The sequence below is a fragment of the Phacochoerus africanus genome, chromosome 2 (genome assembly GCF_016906955.1).
Source record: "Phacochoerus africanus isolate WHEZ1 chromosome 2, ROS_Pafr_v1, whole genome shotgun sequence".
Lineage (NCBI taxonomy): Eukaryota > Metazoa > Chordata > Mammalia > Artiodactyla > Suidae > Phacochoerus > Phacochoerus africanus.
Window position 1 is genome coordinate 171,175,429 of NC_062545.1, and position 21,761 is coordinate 171,197,189.

The 21,761-nt window shown below is 41.5% G+C and overlaps 1 protein-coding gene across 1 annotated transcript in view; it reads left to right on the forward strand.

The window, feature by feature from the left end:
* THSD4 (thrombospondin type 1 domain containing 4) overlaps window positions 1-21,761 on the forward strand; it is a 549,832-nt gene that overhangs the window by 130,611 nt on the left and 397,460 nt on the right. The gene's annotated exons all lie outside the window — the stretch shown is intronic.

The window sequence follows — 21,761 nt, forward strand, 5'->3', positions numbered from 1 at the left end:
CAGCTTCACCTACCTGCTCTTACTGCCTGCACTTTGCAATAATGCCATTTTTATAATGCCACTATAGTCCACCCTGGGATGATTATTTATTGCCTGGCTACCCTTTGGAGCCACATTGAATGAAACGTCCAGGTTCCCCCTTCAGATATTTGAAAGCAACCCCCTTGTCACCCTAAATCTTGTTTCACCAGCCTGCTGAATATTTATGTCCTCACTTGATTCCCAAATAGTATTGGAGTATGCTATTTGTTTATCATGCTGGCTGTTCTCTTTAGAATACAATTCATAAATCATAACATGCAGCTCTGGTTGGGTGTGGCTCTGATGTGCTGGGCTCAGGAACAAAGAGTGTTACTGGGATTGATTAGTGATGTCTTGCACAGGTATGGGAAGGGAAATAGCAGCACATATGCTGCCTCTTTTCCATCTTTACAGTTTTTCAGTCTTTTACATTGTGATCACATAGGTGCCAGTTAACCTGGTTAGTTGTTTGAAAATTTGAGATGGGTCCCTATTCTTTATTGAACAGAGAGAGATGAGACCCTTAAATGATTCACAGAGTTTACCAAGCATTGCATCAGTCTTGCTTCAAATGCAAATATAAAGCTTCTGAATTTAAAATACAGCAATCAAGGAAATGATGCAAATAAATATAATGAACACATCAGTTACTAGTTATGTCTAAAATGTGTTCACATTTAAAATATAAGTAAAACCCAAACAATGTGTAACTGGTTGCAATTTCCAAGAGAGGACTTAATCATGGCTGAAATAGGGGCAGGTCTAGTTTCCCACAGTGATCTTTTACATGAAGGGTTCTTTCAGGGGCCCAGAGGTATCTAGAAGTAGAGGAACTAAATCAAGGACCATTTCTAAAAACTGGGTTGTCTAATATCTCCATATTAAATAGGGTCCATTCTGCTTTTGGAATTGTATTTTCTGTCTGCCTCTGAGCCTGTATCTCCTGCAGCAAAACAAAATGAAGTAGTGGCAGTGATTTGTATCTGAATTATCCTGCTTCCAAGCCCTGCTCTTTTCAGCCTGAACCATGGGGAGCACTTGTTGTGTCCAAGTTCACTTGCTCTTTACTGCAAACCTAGGTGATGCTAACTGCTAACTATTTGAGGTCCTTTTGAACCCACATACTTAGTAACTAACTATATATTAGTCTATATATTTGTCTTTAAGATGACTAACTGTGATGTGTATTACCCTGAGATGTAAGGCATTTGTTCACAACCATTTCTGTTCATGTGGGAGAAATTTCTGGACTTTTGCTTTTTCCTTCTCTTTCCTGTTCTGTGACTGTCACTGCTCCACACTTGCTGCAGTGGCATCCAGGGGTCTTTGGACAGTCCACTGAAGGAAACACACCTTTCTGGCCCTTTCTGTGCTGGGACTAACATAATGTAGATTCTGTAGCCCCTCGGATAAAGCAAAAGTGCTAATGAGTGGTTCCTTCTGTTTAGCTCACCCTTCCATGGGTTATGCTTACTTTTTTATCTGGATTTTTTTAGTTCTCTCTTTTGGGGTTGCCAGATACACACACACACACACACGTGCACACACACACCCAACACCACTACCACCACCACCACCCTCGTGAGGAAACCACTGTATAACCTTATCAACAAACACGTGTCTGGATATGTTTTTTTGTTTTGTGTTTTTTTGTCTTTTTGCCATTTCTTGGGCTGCTCCCACGGCATATGGAGGTTCCCAGGCTAGGGGTCTAATCAGAGCTGTAGCCGCCAGCCTACACCACAGCCACAGCAACTCGGGATCTGAGCCACATCTGTGACCTACACCACAGCTCACGGCAACGCCGGATACTTAACTCACTGAGCAAGGGCAGGGATCGAACCCACAACCTCATGGTTCCTAGTCGGATTTGTTAACCACTGAGCCATGATGGGAACTCCTGGATATGTTTAAATAAGTTCAGAAGTAAAACAAGGAAAGGCTTCCAATGATTTCTAGTTTTGAACTGAAGGCTGCTAAAAGCAAATAGTGGGTTTTGCAGAGGGAAATGATTGGTAGCTGATGAGCAGCTTCAGAGCTGGTCAACCGACTTTACAACTCAAGATTGCTATTTAATAGTTAATGACAAGAAAGGTTCAGGAAAACAACGTTCTACAGTGTACTCAGTTAATCTTTTTCTTTGAAAAGTGGTTGCAAAAGGTTTTCCTCATGGAGGCAAAGAGGAGAGTGGTGAGTAGACACTGACTGGGAAGGGGTTGCAGTTGGGAGAGACTGAACTAGAGCAGGTAATGGGGTGGAGAGAACCAGGTGTTTCAGGGTCAGAAATGTGAGGCCGACAAGCCTTGCCAGGAGCTTAGTGAGGCCAGAAGTCACCAACAGAATAGGGCAAGAGACTAGCAGGGAAACCATCGATTTCACATGGTTACTGAATTAATTTTTGAATACTGAATAAAATTGAATACTGAATTAATTTTTGAATACTGAATAAAATTTTATCAAAGGAGCCATCATTTATTTGGCTGAATCAAGTTTTGTTCAGGGGAGCAGTTCAGAGTTTGGGTTAATCCCTGAAAACAGCCTTTACCAAAAGGCATGCTCCAGCAAATGATGTTCTTTAAAAAATTGCGCAGCATAATACAAATAGGTCAGATTTACACAGGACAATGGAGCTTTTGGTTTGGGGGGACAACTTTCAGTAACTGTCAAGAGATGTTTCTTGTGATCACTTGGCCTGCCTGTCTTTAGGTAAAGGAGAAAATGCAAGGGAAGGCTCTGACCTTCCAGTGAAATCGTGTAACCTCTTGATGCCAAAAATTAGAAAGGAGAAGCATATCAGATAGGTCCAGCCCAAATTCCATTTGTGCTTAAGGTTACGTAACTGCTCATCATGTAATAGCTTTGGCCTTTGTCCAGTGAGCGTGTAGATATTGGCAGCTTTGCGTGCTTAATGGACCCCCATCCATCAATCAGGAAGCCTGGTCCCACACCCAGATGCCTTGTTTGTTTAAGCCAGCTTTGGAGGTTGGCTAAATAGCTTTGGCAACCTGCTCTCCCACCCTTGGTGATAAATGGCACCTTCAGAAAAATTCTTCGGTGTGTTCTTAGGATTCGAAGGAGTAGAACTTGATCCATTGACGTTTCCGATGGTTATCAGTCTTCTTCCCTGTATTTTCTCATGCATTCCAGGCAGGGAATGTGGCGGGGCCTCAAGGATATGTGCTCCCACTCTCACTCCCTGGACCTCGCAGGCCTCTGCCTCTCAGAATCAGCTAGTGTATTGTCCTGCCTCCTGGAGCCTGACAGGGGCTGGCTGCCCAATGAAACTGTGCCACTGGACTGGATGGGTGAATTTAAGGTCACACAGAATGGAAAGGTGCACTTTTTCCTCTTCAAAAGTGAAAATAAAAAAAGATGGCTACACACTGGCTTTGATTTATACGGCCACCTTTTGTTCTGTGTGAGGGGCAGCCTTGGGGTAGAAGGAAGGACAGTGGACGAGGACACAACCCCAGGGGCACCAGCCCCAGCCTCCTCGGACCACAGTACAAAATAACTTCCTTCCATTGTGAGGACCCAGTGAGGTGATGTGTGTAAAAGTTGTGAGTTTCACTGTTGATGACCAGGTGCCTGAATCCTCCAGGTGGACCCAGAAGGGTGAATAGTATGAGGCATATGCAGATGTCTGGAAAGGCATTTGAGACGAGGGAACAGTGCAGACAAAGGTGCATCGGTGGAAATGGCAGAGTGTTGTTTGGCTGGAACACAGGCTGTATAAAGGGAAGAAGTGCAGGATAAGGTTGGGCTGGAAGTTTGGGGCCAGATTATGGAGGGCCTCAAATAGGAGGCTAAGGAAATTGGACTTGTTTTATAGGCAGTGAGGAGCTATTGGGGTTTTTAAGCAGGGGAGTAACATGATCAGAGCTGAGCTTCAGGAAAATTAATCTGGCAGCAAAATTGCTGCAAAACCTCTTTGGAACAAGAAGAGGTATAAATAAATAAATAATTTGAAAATTTGGCAGGAGTGTTTTCAAATACGTTCTGAAATGTATAAGCTATATATTTTGAAATGATAATGTCTTTCTTGGTCTTTTTTTTCCCCTCAAGAGAGCCAAATTCTTTTTTCATTCCCTCTCCCCCCCCCTTTTTTTTTTCTGCAGTCCTCCCTCCCTTTTTCTGTTTCTTTGTTTCTCTCACTCACTCATTTCCTCACTCATAGCTTTTCTCCTGTCTTTCATGGTTGGTGGTGTTTTGTGGGGTGCAAACCCAGCCTGATGTTTAGGGTTCCATCACAACACTTCCAGAAGGTCCAGCTTTGGGGCCTCTGTGCCCATGTCATAAGGTTCCATTCCTGAAGGCAGTGGAATCATCCAGCTTTGATTGTCACTAACCCTGACCATACAAAATATAGGTAATTTTGAGCAAGTGGGCAAATTCCTATAATTCATGTGGCCAGTGTTTCTATAACCCAGTTCTCTGGATTCATCACCACAAGGCTCAATCGACTTCTGTAACTCTTGGGTTAGCAAGGACAATGGAATTGCTATGTATTCTATCAAAGGGCCCATGTCCCTTGCTCAAGCAAACTTAATCAATGTGTTTAGACCCCAGGTGTTTATGGATTTCACTTGCAGGTTTGTTGACTCTGTATGAGAGGCCCTGACTGAGTTATGACTCTGAAAGTTCAGCTTTGCATGATATGTATATGGAAAAGTATCATTTAACTTCGTTTGTCTCTACTTATTTGTGCCTTTGAAACTATGCTCATTAATTAGAAAATTTTTGTTTATTTCCATGAAAATTGGCAATCAAGTAAGAGAAACCTATCACAGATGTGAAAGTATGGCTGACTCACAGTGTTTAGCATAAGGCTCTGAAGAGGAAACACTCCATGGAAATGTGATTCCCGAGAAAGCTGGGAGCTTCTGTAAACATTTTTGTATTTGTGAATCTGGGAATTCAGGAAGGTTCCGGATGTATGCCTCAGGAATGTTGAGAGTCTGCTGTAAATCCAAATTCACAAAACAGATAAATTATTGGATGACTATCCAAATTGTGAAACAATTTTTCCTTTTATTAAATATTTACTGCATGTTTACCCTAGAGAAGCCCTTAAAATAAATAGAGCTAGTATAGTATTTGATTTACAGAAATTCAGTGTGTATAACTGTTTCTGAATATATGTATTATGTTGTGTAGAATCCCCTTTTCATGGCACTAGGAAATTTTAAGATCATCACTTCTCCACTTGAAAAATTAATTTGCACATATGAAGGGCACTCATTCAGTAATTATTGATTTGGTTTGTTTTACCCCAAAGAATTTTACCTTATAGATGTTCCTAATTTTCAAAGCTGTTTAATAACAAAGGTTCTTCTTTATTATGTTCAGTCATCACCATATTCAGTACCCTTTGGTTTAGGCCTACATAAAATAGCCTTAAAAACTCTGATTTTTATGTTTACTTGCTCTGAGACCATAGGCCTCAGATCGTCCATCAATAAAATGGGGATAATTGTAGTATCCTCTCAAAAGTCTTTGAGAAAGATTAAATGAAATAATCCATGCACCTTTTACCTGATAGGTGCTCAATAAATGTTAGCTATTCCACTATTACCATTATTATTTTTCCAGTCCCAAAGGTGAAATCAGTTAACTCAAGTTAAGCAGTATTTTATTTCCAAATGAATGTTTTTTATTCCACTTTTGTTCAATATCTCAACTGGTGTACATTTTCCAAAATAAGAAAATGTTTGGCATCTAACTTAAACAACTGGCATCTAACTTAACTACTTAAACTACATATCAGGAGACTCTGCCTTATTTGGTGCTTAGGGACTTTTTTTTTTTTTTTTTTTTTTTTGTCTACACCCATGGCATGTGCAAGTTCCCCGGCCGTGCCTCAGCAGTAACCTGAATCACAGTAGTGACAACACAGGTCCTTCACCTACTAAGCCACCAGGGAACTCCTGGTGCTTAGATCAAACTGTTTTAAAGGGTCACCAACTTATGATGGCCCTATCCAACTGTACCATAGCTTAAGCAAGAAGTAAAAGGGGGGAAAAAAAGGAAAAGGGAGAAGGGGAGGGAGAGGTGTCCCATTTACAAACCTGTTCCCTTGATCCTGATTATTGTCACCGTCTTATTTCTAGCTCTAGCCCTTTGCTTGTCCAATGGTGCCTTGCTTCTGACATAGCCAGTCTAATTCCTGCTCCTTGGCTTTGAAGGTCTAAATTGTCCAAGGCTCACACTAACCCACACTTGCTTCCTCACTCATCCACTTCACACACTTTGCATTCTAACCAGACCCATCCCATGAACTTGCTCATGTACCAGTTCTGCCTAGGACCTCCTCCTCCTCCAGTTCCCTTTCATTTATCCAAATCCTGCTAGTCTTGGGGACCCACTCAATGCTTATCAGATCCATGAAGACTTCCCTGACTGCCTTACTTGTCACTGATTCCTTCCTCATTCAACTTTTGTATCCTTATCAGCCTGGGCCCCATCTCAGAGTGCCCTGTTAACATTATAATTGACATTTGAGCAATGGTGGGGGTTTGACTTCTGCACAGTCACAAATCTGCCTGTTACTTAGAGTTGGCCCTCTGTGCTTGCAGTTCCTTCACATCTGCAGTTCCACATTCGTGGATTCAACCAACGTGTAGCACTGGGGAATTTACTCTTGGGGAAAAAAAAAAAAAATCTGTGTATAAGTGGACCTGCCCGGTTAAAACCCCTGTTGTGCAAGGGTCAGCTGTGATGAAAATCACAGTAATAATTACAAACACATAAAATTCTCTAGTCCCTAGATTTTTTCACTTACATTATTTCTTCTACTTTCCTAACAAGCCTATGAGGTAGGCAGTTAGGATATTTTTAACCCTACTATGCATGGTTACTTGGTCAAGTTCATATAACCCATAAGACCAAGAACTTGAATTTTTCAAGTCTATTACCCTATTTTCCAAATATGATTTTATACCATTTGTTGTTTCTTGTATCTTAATATCATCTCCTTAACTAGGCAGTAAAATCTTGATGTTGGAGAGGAATGTCTCTGACCCCTGAACCTCTCCATAGCACTTGGCACTGTATCTGGCTCTCACTAAAGACTTGTTGCCTAACAGCAGTAATGTTAGTGATTGCTTATTATGTGACAGGCATTATGCTGAGTTTCTTTACAGAAGTATCTCATTCACTCCTCAGAATGCCTTAATAATATAGGCGCCATTATTAGGTTTAGATTCAGTTTAGGTTCAGAGAAGTTTAGAAACTTGCTAAGGTCAGATAAATAAAAAAGCTAGTAAGGAGCTTTAAGTCATCACAAAGATTGCTTATTACCATGGAAGATTGTTTTGGTGTTGTTTCTTTTAAAACAGAGACTCCTATATAGCTTAAAATTCAGAGGCAGAAGAGAAGTGGGCTAAATGGTTGTGTTGTGCCTGCTCTGTTGAAAGCGTAGTGCACGAGAATGGTAAATGCAGAATTTGGGAGCAAAAGACCTTCATTCCTGTCCTGTTTGGAACTTTTATCTTAGAAAAGAGCACAGCATTGATCTCTTACTAGAATTTTACATTTTAGTCAGGTTGAATTATGTCAGTATCATAATATTCTACTTAAACCGGAGGTACAGTGCTTCTGATGCCTTTTCTCTTAAATGCATTTAATTGAAGAGCGGATAAGTGAGAACCCTGGGTATGTGACCCCAAGTAATACAAAGAAAAGCTAGAAGTGTCCGTACGTTCTTATAAATGCATATGGGATTTTCATTTACACAATATATATATATATATACATATATATGTATGTATATATATATATATATACACATGTCCTTTTTTTTTTTCTTTTTGCTTTTTTAGGGCCGCACCTGCGGCATATGGAAGGTCCCAGGCTAGGGGTTGAGGGCTGAGTTGGAACTGTAGCTGCTGGCCTATGCCACAGCCAAAGCAACGTCAGATCAGAGTTGCATCTGCAACCTACACCACAGCCCACGGCAGCACCAGATCCTTAACCCACTGGGGGTCAAACCTGCATCCTCATGGATGCTAAGTCAGATTCATTAATTGCTGAGCCACGACGGGAACTCTTCCTGTATTTGTCTTATTAGAAAAATGTATTTACATTACTTACCATTGAGGGAAAATGTGAGATAATGTTGTTTGGCTATTTTAAAAATTGAGTTGTTAAAAGAGTGCTAATGCTGCATGATAATAGGTTCTGGGTCCAGACAGCTTCCCTCTTTCTTGGTGTTATAATATTTTGAAAACATATACTCATACAAATACATGTTGGGATATTGTATGTGGGAAGATGCTCAGAATGTTGCCAAAGAAGTGGTTTCATGCTACGTTTTCAGGCCCCTGAAAATTTCACTAAGTATTTCTTCCTGCCGAGAGACCAAGTTACTCCTGTAATATGATGGGCCCAAAGCGTTTCTGATTTTAGTAATGAAAATAACTGGTGTTCTTTGTTTTGGCCATTAATGTAAATAAACTGTCTGAAAGACATATCATTCCTGGGATCTGAGCTCTTCATATAATTCAAACATTTTTATTGCAGCAGTCAGCTCTGCCTTGCAGTGGTGGGTTGAAAGATTTCAGCCATGTTAAAAAAAAAAGTTTCCTAAAGAAGTCAACTTGTGACTATCAAAATAATTCGGTATCCAGATCTTTCCCCTTTATTTTGAGAACAGTTGTTCCTCCCTTAAGAAACACAACAATTCTGAGTTTCCATTGTGGCTCAGTGGAAACGAACCTGACCAGCATCCATGAGGATGCGGGCTTGATCCCTGGCCTCACTTAGTGGGTTGAGGATCTGCTGTTGCTGTGAGCAGTGGTGTAGGTCACAGACAAGGCTCGGATATGGCATTGCTGTGGTGTAGGCTGGCGGCTACAGCTCCAGTTCAACCCTAGCCTGGGAACCTCCATATGCTGCAGGTGCAGCCCTAAAAAAACTCTTAAAAAAGAAAGAAAAAGAAAAACAACAGTTCAATAGTAATTGAAGAACATGAGCCATGATCTAGTCTCCGTGCACAGCCAGTATTCAGCTAGGTAATATAGCAAGCTTGTAGAAGCACTTTTTATTCAAATGTCTAAAAAGTCTAGTATTCAGCCACTCCTGCATGTCCTTCTGTCCTTTTAAAGTGTGTTCTCTTTTGAAGCTACAGAAGTTTTAGGTGCCTTAACAGCCTCCATCCAGGCTGTCCTTCTCAATCTTAGCCATTATCTACACATTTTCAGAGATGTGCGCACCATGATTATTACGCTTGGAATGGAATGGAATGGAATGGAATAATCATACCTTATTAAAAATGACTTCATCAGATATTTTACAGCTACGTATTTTGCACATGAACAAGCCTTTACAACGATATCACAAACAGAAGAAGCAAAGACCATAAGTGGACTAATGATTAATACCAAACTCCTCAACTGTCTGGAAAGTCCCTTAGCTGCTCCTTCACTTGGGTCTGTTGAATAGTTTAAAATGTGTGGCTTGGGAGTATTATTGATTTTTTAGCTTGGCTATCTTTTTTTGATCCAAACCAGAAAACTTCACATATACCTATCAGGGTTTCACCAAATGTGATCTTGACTGAACTTTTATCTTCTCAGGTATTTTTTGAAACTGACCCTGAAGAAAGCTTCAAGCAACTTAGGGCTTCACTCATTATGCTTTTGATAGAGCGTTCCAAATCCCAACTTTTCTCTTAAATTGAAAAAGATCCTAGTGATTTTTCTCCAAAAATTTGCATAGTTTCTTAGTAAATATCATTGCAGGAAACTTTTCATGCAGCTAATCCTCAGATTTTTTTCTCCACCATAATAAAAAAAAAAAAGCCAGGTCTAGGCCCTTTTGTATCTCTACAATGGTAGACTGGTTTTTTTTGTTTTTGTTTTTTTTACTTTTTAGGGCCACACTCGTGGCATATGGAGGTTCCCAGACTAGGGGTCTAATCAGAGCTACAGCTGCCAGCCACAGCCACAGCCACAGCCATGCCAGATCCTGAACTACATCACAGGTCACAGCAACGCCAGATCCTTAACCCACTGAGGGAGGCCAGGAATCGAACCCACAATCTCATCGTTCCTAGTTGGATTCATTTCCACTGCGCCACAACAGGAACTCTGCAGTGGTATACTCTTACTCTGACATATACATAGAATGCATTTTTTTCCAAATTGACATACATATGAATTTGTATGCATTTAGGTAGACTGTGACCAATTTTCTCTAACTGGGTTTGGAGTCATCCTATCCCATTATTATCATTGTGGTTTTGATATTGTTACTATTATTTGTTGTCAGTCTTAGAGTGAGGAAATGTCAAAACTTGGGCTGATTTCAAATTATTTTGAATTATGCCTCATATTTTTGATTGTTTAAAGTTTATACGTCAAAACTTCTGGTTTTTAACAAACGATTACCCATTCCTAGCAGTATGCTAACGCCCTTTTGGGAAGCATGATGTTTGAGTTAAACTCATAGTCACAAATAAATTAATACTAAAAGCTGTGACTGCCTGGAAAATACACCAGAGAAAATGAAATACTGAGGAAGCAAAGGAAAAGTACGGAAGTAGCCTTTTGGGTGGTTGAATATAGCAGTGTCAGATGCTTGTATTTACAGAAGGAAATGGAAGAAAATTCATCATCTTACAGAATATTGTGTTAATATTTAATATTTAGAAAAATCATAATAGCATCCAAGAAAAACTGAAAATAATATGCCTATTATCCCATAGTGTTTTTATATAAGCCTACAGATTTAGATTTTTACCCATTGCACTGTCTGTAATAAGCATTATGGGATAATAGTAATGTCCTTACAGTCTTCTTTGATATGCATGAGGATATTGTTAAATTTAGATGTTTTATATCCAGAGCAGTTACAGACACTACCCGAAAAAGCAATCAAACCTCATGTGGTGAAGAGAAATAGGAATATGTTCCTGGGAAACAGAAGATGAAGACTTTAAAAACAGCTTTGAATGAGGCAAGCATAACTTGTGGAAAATAATCTTGCACGCTTTTGAAACTAGGACAAGCCTCCTGCCCCACAGGAGCCAAGGACCACCATGGGGTCAAATGCCAAGATGATGAACTTGCATATTTCAGATGCTTCATATTTTGCTTTTGGTATCCTGAGCCTCTGGAGTTGGGTGCAGTTCTTGGGTTGATAAACTATGTGAAGGGATGTTGAGTTCAAGAAGGAATTTTTAACTCTTCTATGTTTAAAAATGAATGACTTCTGTGGCCAAGGGCTAATACAGTTCTTAAGATCAACCTGAGGAAAAGTTTGAGGAAGAAATCAGCTCCTTTCCACATCTGGGTCTTTTTGTATAGTATGTGCGGTATAGTTTGTGCAATATGTGCGGCATACTCTGTTAGTACGGAGAGCCCCGCTACAAAGTGTGCTGGGTGATACTTCCTGCCACAGATACCGTAGTTTATGTCCAATGAGATATATAAAATATTTAGGAAAAAATGAATCTTTCCATCCCATATATCTATTTGCTTGTTATTGACTGAATTCAAGCCTGTATGTATGTATGTATGTATTTATTTTTATTATAGTTGATTTGCACTGTTTCTTCAACTTCTGTTGTACAGCACAGTGACCCAGTCATACATATATGTACATTATTTTTTTTTCATACTATCTTCTATCATGTTCCAACCCAAGAGATTGGACATGGTTCCCTGTGCTGTATAGTAGGACTCCTTTGCTTATCATTCCAAAAGTAACAGTTTGCATCTACCAACCCCAAACTCCCAGTCCATCCCACTCCCTCCCCTCTCCCAGATGGGAACCACAAGTCTGTTCTCCATGGCTGTGATCTGTTTTTGTTTTGTAGATAGGATCATTTGTGCCATGTTTTAGATTTCACATGTAAGTGATATCATATGATATTTGACTGACTTCACTTCGTATCAGAATCTCTGCTTGTATCCATGTTGCTGCAAATGGCATTATGTGTCCTTTTTATGGCTGAGTAGTATTCCATTGTATATATGCACCACTTCTTAATCCGTTCATCTGGCAATGGACACTTAGGTTGTTTCCATATCTTGGCTATTGCGAATAGTGCTGCGATAAATATAGGGTTGCATGTATCTTTTTGAATGAATGTTTTGTGGATTAAAGACATAAATATAAGGCCAGATACTCTAAAACTCCTAGAGGAAAACATAGACAGAACACTCTTTGACATAAATCGCAGCAACATTTTGTTTGATCCAACTCCTAGAATAAGACCAGTAAAAACAAAAATAAACCAATGGGACCTAATTAAACTCAAAAGTCTTTGCAAAATTAAGTCTGCAGCTAGATGCTAAAAAGGAATCAGTCTACAGTAAACCCCTCAGGTGGCAAGAGATAAAGACAAATGGAAAGTTTGTTTACCCTGTCCTCTTGGTCCCTTTGTGAAAGCAGGCAGCCTGACAGTAAGGAAATATCAGCTTGGAATGCATAGCTATTTGATTTGGCAGATGTGAATAACTCTTCTTTCTGAGGATCCCTTTGTGGCTCAGCAGGTTAGGAACCTGACTAGTAACCATGAGAATGCAGATTCGATCTCTGGCCTGCCCTGGTTCAGTGGGTTAAAGGATCTGGAGGTTCCCCAGGCTGCCGTGTAAGTTGTGAATGTGGCTTGCATCTGGCATGTTGTTGTGGCTGTAGCATAGGCCGGTGGCTATGGCTCTGATTCGACCCCTAACCTGGGAACCTCCATGTGCCATGAGTGCGGCCCTAAAAAGACAAAACAAAACCAAAAGCAAACAACAACAACAAAAAAACCCTATTCTTTCTGAAGATTCCAGAAGTCAAAATATGGAACAGGCACTGAAAACCACCTGAGGGATTATCTAAGTCATTCTCCCATTGTACGGATGAGGAAACTGAGGTATGGAGGTATTGAATGACCTGCTTGGGTCAAAGGGCAGGTGAGGGTTGGAATGGAGAGTCAAAATAAATACCTGGACTCCTCTCACCATCTCATCTCCTGCGGGTCAAGTCCAACTAGAAGTCAAAGGACGAGGACTCCTTCCTGAGACACAGAGCAGGGAAAGAAAGGCCAAGAGCGGGTCAGGGAAGGCAGACAGAGAAGGACCAGCACATCGATCATGTCCATCATGAAGAGAGTCCTCATGAATGGTGATTCAGCCCATTTAGTGAACCAACGTATCTCACTCATCACAACAGCACCCGCATGCATTTGACAAGGCGCCTGTGCACATGTGTGCGACTTCTTTCTACAGCCTGTTGACCACCCTTGGTGCAGTTTCAGTCTTCAGGCTCCCCTCACAGTTACACCAGGACCTTCTAGGGATGTGCCTGGTGGATTTCTGCATAAAGAAACAACGAACACACCCAATAATGGGTGGGCAGGTCTCCAACTAGCAGAGGTTTCTATTTATTAGTGCCGCTTTTTGAAAATGAAATCAACTCTCTCTCTAAAGAAAATAGCTCAATATTATCAGAATGTTGAATTATAGTCTTCACGATGAGCTAGACACCATATGCGATATCTCATAAGTGTCTCAGATCCTCTTGGCTGGCCCTCACTGAAGGGTCTTGGCTCAGTCAGCGTCTGTCCCCCTGTGGACACAACCCAACAGCCTCTTCTGCTGCCTTGGGGCTTCCCTGGTGACTCTGAACCCTTGAGCACTCATGCATATGTCACACAGGAATGTGGGAAGGTAGCATACCTGGGGCCAACCTCTCACTCCATGGGAGATGAGTCCTTCCCTGCCTCGTGCTCCAGCCCCTTTGTCCTTACCAGAGTAGTAGCCCTACTTCAGGGAACCCAGACTGGGGTAGATACCAAGGCCATGCCTTTGTGGATTCCCTTTTGAGGTCTGATTTTCAGAGGAATTAGACAACTGTTCCGTGAGTGTGGAGGACATTCAGTGAACCAATCAGTAATCTAATTATTATAAGTAACTGGGCACCTATTTGACTCAGAAGACAAAGAAACGATGCTCTATTTTGGGAGCAAAGAATAGAGTGTGGCGTTCTAAACTGCCTGATGTTGTGTTAGCCTAACACCTTTTTAGACTTTGTTTGGGGCTCATCCTTCATTACAGGACATGTCTCTGGCTTCCTCCTGACAAGGGAGACATGGCTGGGATTCACTTTCCTATTTTTCTAGCTGGATGATCCCTCCCTGCCCAATAATCTGGAATGAGGTGATGCTACCAGAGCCTTGGAGGAGCACCCATGTACTAAGCACCTCTTCATCCATCTTTCCCCAGGGCACATAGGCATCTGACCCCAAAGAAAGTTTAGCAGTTCTTTCTCCCCAGCAGTCGATGATAGGGAGAAGGTGTTGAAAGTTGTGCTCTGGATCCAATTTCCTGGGGCCCTGTACCATGTCCTCTTGGTAGCACTGATGGTGCAGGCTGTGGGTGACGGCGCTCTTGTCATACAGAACCTTAGGGCTTCCCAGGGGCAGGCACTGGGACAGCATGCCCTCTGTTCCTGGCTAAGTGGCTTCCAAGCTGGCTCTCTGGGAGGTTGTGAGCTGCCTGATGTCCTTTACATTTATTTTCTGCTTAAACCAGCTAGGATTCTGTGTTTGTGACAGCACAGTAGAACACTTTTACAATCCAGGAATAATGCTCTTGTTGGGAAATTTTATTCTAAATCCCCAGCTTCTGGAGTTCCCATCGTGGCTCAGTGGTTAACAAATCCGACTAAGAACCATGAGATTGCGGGTTCGATCCCTGGCCTTGCTCAGTGGCGTTGCTGTGGCTGTGGTGTAGGCCAGCGGCTACAGCTCTGATTGGACCCCTAGCCTGGGAACCTCCATATGCCACAGGAGCGGCCCCAGAAAAGGCAAAAAGACAAAATAAATAAATAAATAAATCCCCAGCTTTCATTTGTGTGTCATTTAGACCCCCCCCCCCCCGCCGCCTTTTGTCCTGTTGGTGTCTCTTTGAATCCCCACGACTATCCACTTACTGAGTTGCTTTTAAAAATGATCTTGTTTACAATAACATCCAACACTTGGAAAAGTTCTTTGCTTCCAAGAATTAAATTCCAAGGAAGCCAAATGCATGGTAATTAGATTTATTTCAGGCTTTGATTATGAAGAAGAGCAGAGAAACCTTATTCGCTAGTGCTTAATTTAAAAAATCTTTAGATTATATAGATATCTATTTTGGTCATAACATATACATTAGTTATCTTTGAATCTTATTTATAACCCATGAAACACTTAACTGCATAAAAAGTTGTTGATTGCAAATAAGTAACCTTGTCATCACGTGTTAAAAGTGGTAGAAAGGTTTGTCTCTACTGCCAGTTCCAATTAAGTTATTTTTAACATGTATGATCACGCCCTTATTGATCTATCTTGAAAATCTGGTTTCCTTTCTTTTTCCTTTTTTAAGTTAACTTTTATTTATGAACATATGCAAATAATTTAAAAATCAAATAGTCTTAAAAGGCTTATAATGAAAAACAATATTCCCTCTCCAAATCCTATTCATTCCCCAGAGGCAGCTGTCTTCAACTTCTTGAGCTATTTCTTTTGGCATTTGCCTCTGTATTTCTAGACAATGTGAGTTACCCATTTTGGATATTCCTTCTTGATTTCTTGTAAGATAACTGGATTTAGCATTCTACACCAGCCACTCCCAGCCTTACTTCCCCTCCATAACCTTCCACATGTAGTTATAATTGAACTTGTATTTTTTTTTTTTTTTGCTTTTTATGGACATACCTGTGACACATGGAAGTTCCCAGGCTATGGGTCAAATCGGAGCTTCGGCTGCAGGCCTACAGCACAGTTCATGGCAACTCTGTCTCCTTAAACCACTGAGTGAGGCCAGGGATCAAACCTGCATCCTCATGGATAGTAGTCAGGTTCGTAACCCCCTGAGCCACAATGGGAACTCCCCATAATTGAACTTCAAATTGGTTGTCGTTTACATTGTTATGACTGTGGAAATTCACTACAGTTCTTTCATGTGTTACCATATTTCTTTCTTTCTTTTTTTTTTAACCATATTTCTTTCTGAACAATTCAATATCTGTGTTAGAATTCTCCAGAGAAACACATCAATAGGATATGTGTATATATATATTTACTAATTTATTTATTATAAGGGATTGGCTCACATGATTTTGGAGGCTGGCAAGTCTCAAGATCTGCAGTTGTCAATCTGGAGACCCAGGACTGCGGATAGTGTAGTTTCAGCCTGAAAGGCAAAAGCTGACATTTCCCTTTGCTGCAAAGGCAGGCAGGAAAAACGTAATGTCCCGGATCAAGGTAGTCAGACCAGAGGAATTCTTTCTACCACAGGAGGGTCAGCCTGTATGTTCTATTTACACCTTCAACTGATTTGATATGGCCCACTTGCATTGAGGAGTGCAATCTGCTTTCCTCAGTCTATTGCTGCACATTTTAATCTCGTCCAGAAATACCCTCACAGATACACATGAATAATGTTTGACCAAATGTCTGGGCATGCCACATCCCAGTGAGTCTGTGCATAAAATTAGCAGTTAGCAATAATAGTATCTTCCTGACACTTACCAATTTTTCTGAAAGTGCTAAAACATATAAAATAACCTACCATTTGCATTTTGCTTTCTCTTGAAGATCTCCCCCCTTATCCCTCCACCCTCCTGCCCCAGTCTGGACTGGTTGGTTGTGTTCTAGGCTGAGGGCATAGCCAGCATCCTCTCTTGTGATGGCCCCTGAGTACCAGGTTCCATATCTGCTTTCTTGGTTTATTCTTTTTCTTGGCTGAAGCACATCCTCTAACATCTTCCTAAAGAAAGGTACGAGGGAAATATTTTATTTATAGTTTTTGCATATGTAAAAAAGTTGTTTATTCCACCCCATGCTTGGCTTATAATTAAACTAGCTTTAGAAATCAGTGTTGGAAATCATTGGTCTCTGAAAATTCTGAAGGTATTTTACCATTGTCTGCCAGCATTCTGCTTGAGAGAAGACTAGTGCCACTCTGATTCTCCTTGCTTTGGGCAGGATATGAGTTTTGCCTCTGGAAGCTTTTAGGGTCTGCTGTTAATCTCTGATGTCTCCATACTTCACAATGAGATGCCTTGGGGAGGACTTACGTGTGTGTCCATTGTGTCTCATGCCTACCTTAAGATGAAACTTCCAAGCTCAAATTTCATTCCAGGATAGTTTCTTTTAATATTTCTTTGATAAATTTCTTAGTATTTTCTCTGTTCTTAATTTCTGGAACTCCTTTTTGGATAGTCTCAAATCTTATTTTTTCCTCTCCTATTTTCTACTATTCTGCTTTTTGGTTCTACTTTTTGGGGTATTTGCTTGACTATCTTCTATATTCTCTGTTGTACTTTAAAAAAATTTTTTTTGGCTCTGCACAAGTTCCCAGGCAAGGGATTGAACCTGAGCCACATCAGTGAGCATGTTGAGTCTTTGACTGCTAGTCCACCAGGTAGCTCCTGAACTTAAAAAATTTTATGACCATCTAATTTCTAAGAGGGCTCTCTTGTTTTCTAATGACTTTTTTTTTTTTAACACAGCATCCTGTTCTTGTTCCATGTATGTGCTATCTTAATGTATTCACTCTCTAAGAATATAATAGGATTTTAAAAGTTTTTATTTCTCCATGCATCTCTCCTCACTTCAAGTTATTTTTCTGTTTGTTTTGACTCTGCCTTTTCCTGTCAGAGACTTTCCCTGAATGTCTCTAGTGGGTATTTCTATTTGACAGTGAGGCACTGAAAACTGGATTGGAAGTTCTACTTGCATAGGAGGGGTAGTTGGCTGATGAGCTTTCTTTGGCGAGAACAGATTTTTGAGCTGGGCTTTTTGTTGGGACCTCACACACAAATGTCAGTATATGGATGTCTTTCCCCTGAGGTTGTTCTTTTTCTCCAGAGAAGAATTCTTGACTCTCCGGCCTGGAAAGGTGGCCATGTGGCTGGTGTTCTGGGAGCCCCTCAGCCCTCACCTCTGTTCTCCACCGTGTCTGCTTCCTGAGTCTGTAGCCCTTCCTCAGTTTTTCCAGAGCATCGACCTCTTGCCTGTGCGGAGAGGAAGATGAAGGGGGTGGGTACAAAGTGATCTGGCTTCATAGTCACAGGAGCGCTGTTTTCTCCAGTTACCTGATGCCTATCTTTCATGCAGCATGTGCCTCCAAGCCCTGAGCTGCTGGGGTCGTCAGGCCGGTTGGCTTTGATCTTGGTCGTCAGTATCCTTCACTGGCAGATTCTGAGTTTGCAGCGTGTACTGTGCTACAACTCTTTCATCCACTTTCCTCCAGGCTGGTGGAAACTTTTGATTTGCTGATGTCTCCCTGTTGTTGCCTTCCTCTGTGTGGGTTATAATCTTTTTAGTTGCTTGACTCATACTTTAGTAGGACTTAGGGGCAGGGGGAGGTGAAGGCAGCCAGTCACTCCTCCATGTTTAACTGCACGGGAACATCTCTGTTTTCCCTTCAGACCTGAGAAGCGCCCGTGGAGCCCACTTCCTCCCAGGGGCCACCTGGGGGGCTGTATGGGGGATTCTGGGGCCACGATGCATCCTGGGGCAGGGGCATTTGCAGCTGCTGTGCTAAGCATTTGTCACCCTCACTCTACATGTTTGTCCTCCTCTCCTTTGCTTTTTTTTCACATTTTTCCTGCCTTAGTTCTCTCCCTCTTCTAGCTCCTCCCATGCTCATTTATGAAAATTTCATTTTTAGCAAGTCTTTAACACGTCTCTGAACTAAATGCTCTCAGGTTAAGCTTTCTTGCTCCCAGCCTGAGCCTGCTCTGCTGTCATGAGCTCAGAGCAGCTCTTTCCTCTGTCTTCTTGTTGGTCCGGAATGACCTTTTGCAAAGAATGCCTGTTAATCTCTGTCTAGTTCAGTTATCAGGAGCTAACTAGTCAGCGACACAAGCAGGTTCCTCCAAGAGGTCAGGTTTCCCTTGGAGCCAATAAAGCAAACAAAACGTGATCTGAGCAAGCCTTGGCCTCTGGGTCCCTTTTCACCTTGGCCTCTGCCACATCAGTGTTCCTGATAGTCTGCATGCACAGGCTGAGAGCTCAGAATCCACTTCGAAGGGTTCAGCCCAGGGGATACCAGTGTTTACATGTTTCCTTCTCAGAAAGCCTCTTGGCCTAAATGTTCCTCCATCCTGACACAGGCTGCACGGCTCTCCCTAAGAGCTGAAGCTGCCGTGGCCATCTCGGTCCCTCACTATTCTTGGTCTCCAATGTCTATATTCACATCAGGGCTCTACGATTATGTGTAATGTAAACGCATGTCCCCCAAACGTATGGCCTGAGTTTATCCAAGACCCAAACAATTACCAAACATTCCTCTTAGATAGAAGACAGATTTCTTTCCTTTGGCAAAGATTTTCTACTGAGATATATTACAGGATGTTTTACATTCCCCTGGTCTTGTAATAACACCACGCCCAATCCAGTGTTTGATGCATTGGTGGCCACTTGGAAGGTTGTTTTTTTTTTTAAAGTGTTGTTCTCGGTCTGAAGCTGTCTTATCTATAGGGAAATACAATCCCTTTTTTCCATTTCCAGAGTTTTGTGACACCTGGGGACTTGGATTAAGTCAGGACCAAGACCAAGATCAGGATGGGTTTGTGGTGCCTGCATCAGGGAACCTTGGAAGGGCCTGTGACTGCCTTCCAGGCTGGAAGGGATGCTCTAGTTGTGGCGTTTAGATAAGCAGATTGGACTGGACATCTGTGGTTTCAGTTAGGCAGGAAAGGAAATCATTTGGAATCATCTCTTGCCCGGATTACTCAATGTCTTCCTTACTGGAGTCACGGTGATCCTGGGAGTGAGATGTTATCAGCTCCGTTTACAGACAGATGAACGATGAGACTCAGGGAGGTGGGATGACCTGCGCAGGGTCACCATTAACTCCTAGGCGGGGATTTGAACTCAGGCCTCTTGACTCCAAGTCTGGGGTCCTTTCACTGTCCTCCAGCTGCTTCCTGAGTCCCTTTCCTGGATCACTCAAGCAAAACACGACAGCTTCCTGCTATTTGAGGGGGGAAAGGGCTTAGTGGGACTGACTCATGGAGGTTGGCTGTTCCCTTTGGTTCATTTCACCAGGTCATCCCCCAGATCTCTGTTTCCTTTTGCGTGGTCACAGATCAGAGGCGTCCTGGCTCTGGATAAATTCACTTTGTGACCCTGGGTGAATCATTTCCCTCTCTGGGTTTCAGTTGCCATCGCAAAATAAGTGTATTGGAATTCAATAGAATTCAAATCTGCTGGTGCTTCAAAGCCACCCAGAGAGCATTTTTTTCTTTAAAAAGAAACAATTCTATTAAAGCGTATTTGACATGTCATAAAGCTTACCCATTTCAAGTGTATAGTTCAGTGATTTTTCAGTTGTGAAACCATCACCGTGAATCAGTCTTAGAACAATTTCACTCCTTGAGCCCAAGTTAATCCAATTCTCACTCTCTGTCCCAGACAACCAATAATACATGTATATATACTTTCTATTTCTGTAGGTGTATCTTTCCTGAGATTTCATATAAATAGAATCATACAATATGTGGTATCTTGCACCTGGCTTCTTTTACTTAATGTATTTGAAGTTCATTAATATCGTATTATGTATCAGCAGTTGCTTCCTTTCTGTGGTTCAGTAGTATTCCATTGTACGGAGGTACCACATTTAGTCTGTTTGCAAGTCAATAGATATTTGGTCAAGAGATAGGTTTATCAGACAATGCATAATGCTGCTAAGAACATTCACATACAAGGTTTTGTCGGAATGTTTTCATTTTTCTTAGGTATATACCTAGAAGTGGAATTGCTGGATCACAGGCTAATTCTGCTAACTTTTTAGAAAACTGCCAAGCTATTTTCTAAAGTGACAAATTCCATTATACATTCCCATCAACAGTGTATAAGCATTCCCCTGGGGAGCTTTTTCAAAATTCTCATTTTGGGAGAATTTGCATTTAACAAGCTTACCAGGTGATTCAGATACATCTGGTCGGTGGATGTGTGTTTGGACCCACTAAGACCAGGTGACCTCTGACGCCTCCCTGAGGCCAGTTGTCTCTATTTGTTTGTGCCTCTAGGGCAAGATGCATGTTCCTGCCAAGTCTTTCTTGGTGTTTGTCTTTGGATCAGAGTAGTTATGCAGCACAAAGTTGAGGGACTTGGCCAAGTAACATTCACAAATCTGTGCAGCACCTGTCCTGCATTATCCTTGACACAGGCCAAGGCTTTGTGTCCCTGGCTTCACAGACATAAAATTTTATCACAGCCTTTTCTATGTTATCACACTGTAAATGTGCCATAAAATAAAGGGCCTAGTTTTCAGTGTCTCTGGAAGCATCCTCTTCCTTTAAGTGATAATCTTGGTTGTTACCATTATGTTAACTTACTGAGAGGTTTCATCCCAACCTTGCTATTGATTAACGCTGACTAGTTTCTCAATGACCCTGAGCCTCCATTTCCTCGCTTCAAAATGAGATTAGTAATATCCACATCTTGGAGTCTCTTGTGAGGATTAAATGACATGTAAAATGTAACCAGAATGGGCCTTAATCCTCTTTTCTCCCTCTTTCTGACCCTGTGCTCTGTTTCATTATTATACATGTTTTCATGTGCTTGTTGGCCACACGTATGTCTTCCATTATTTATTTAAAGTTTTATTTTATTGCAGTAAAACCACAATGTATTTATTCTCTTAATACATTTTTCAGTATACAATATAGTGTCAGAGATATACAATGTTGTACAGCAGACCTCTAGAATTTACTCATCTTGCCTCATTTGAGATTTTATGCCCATGGAT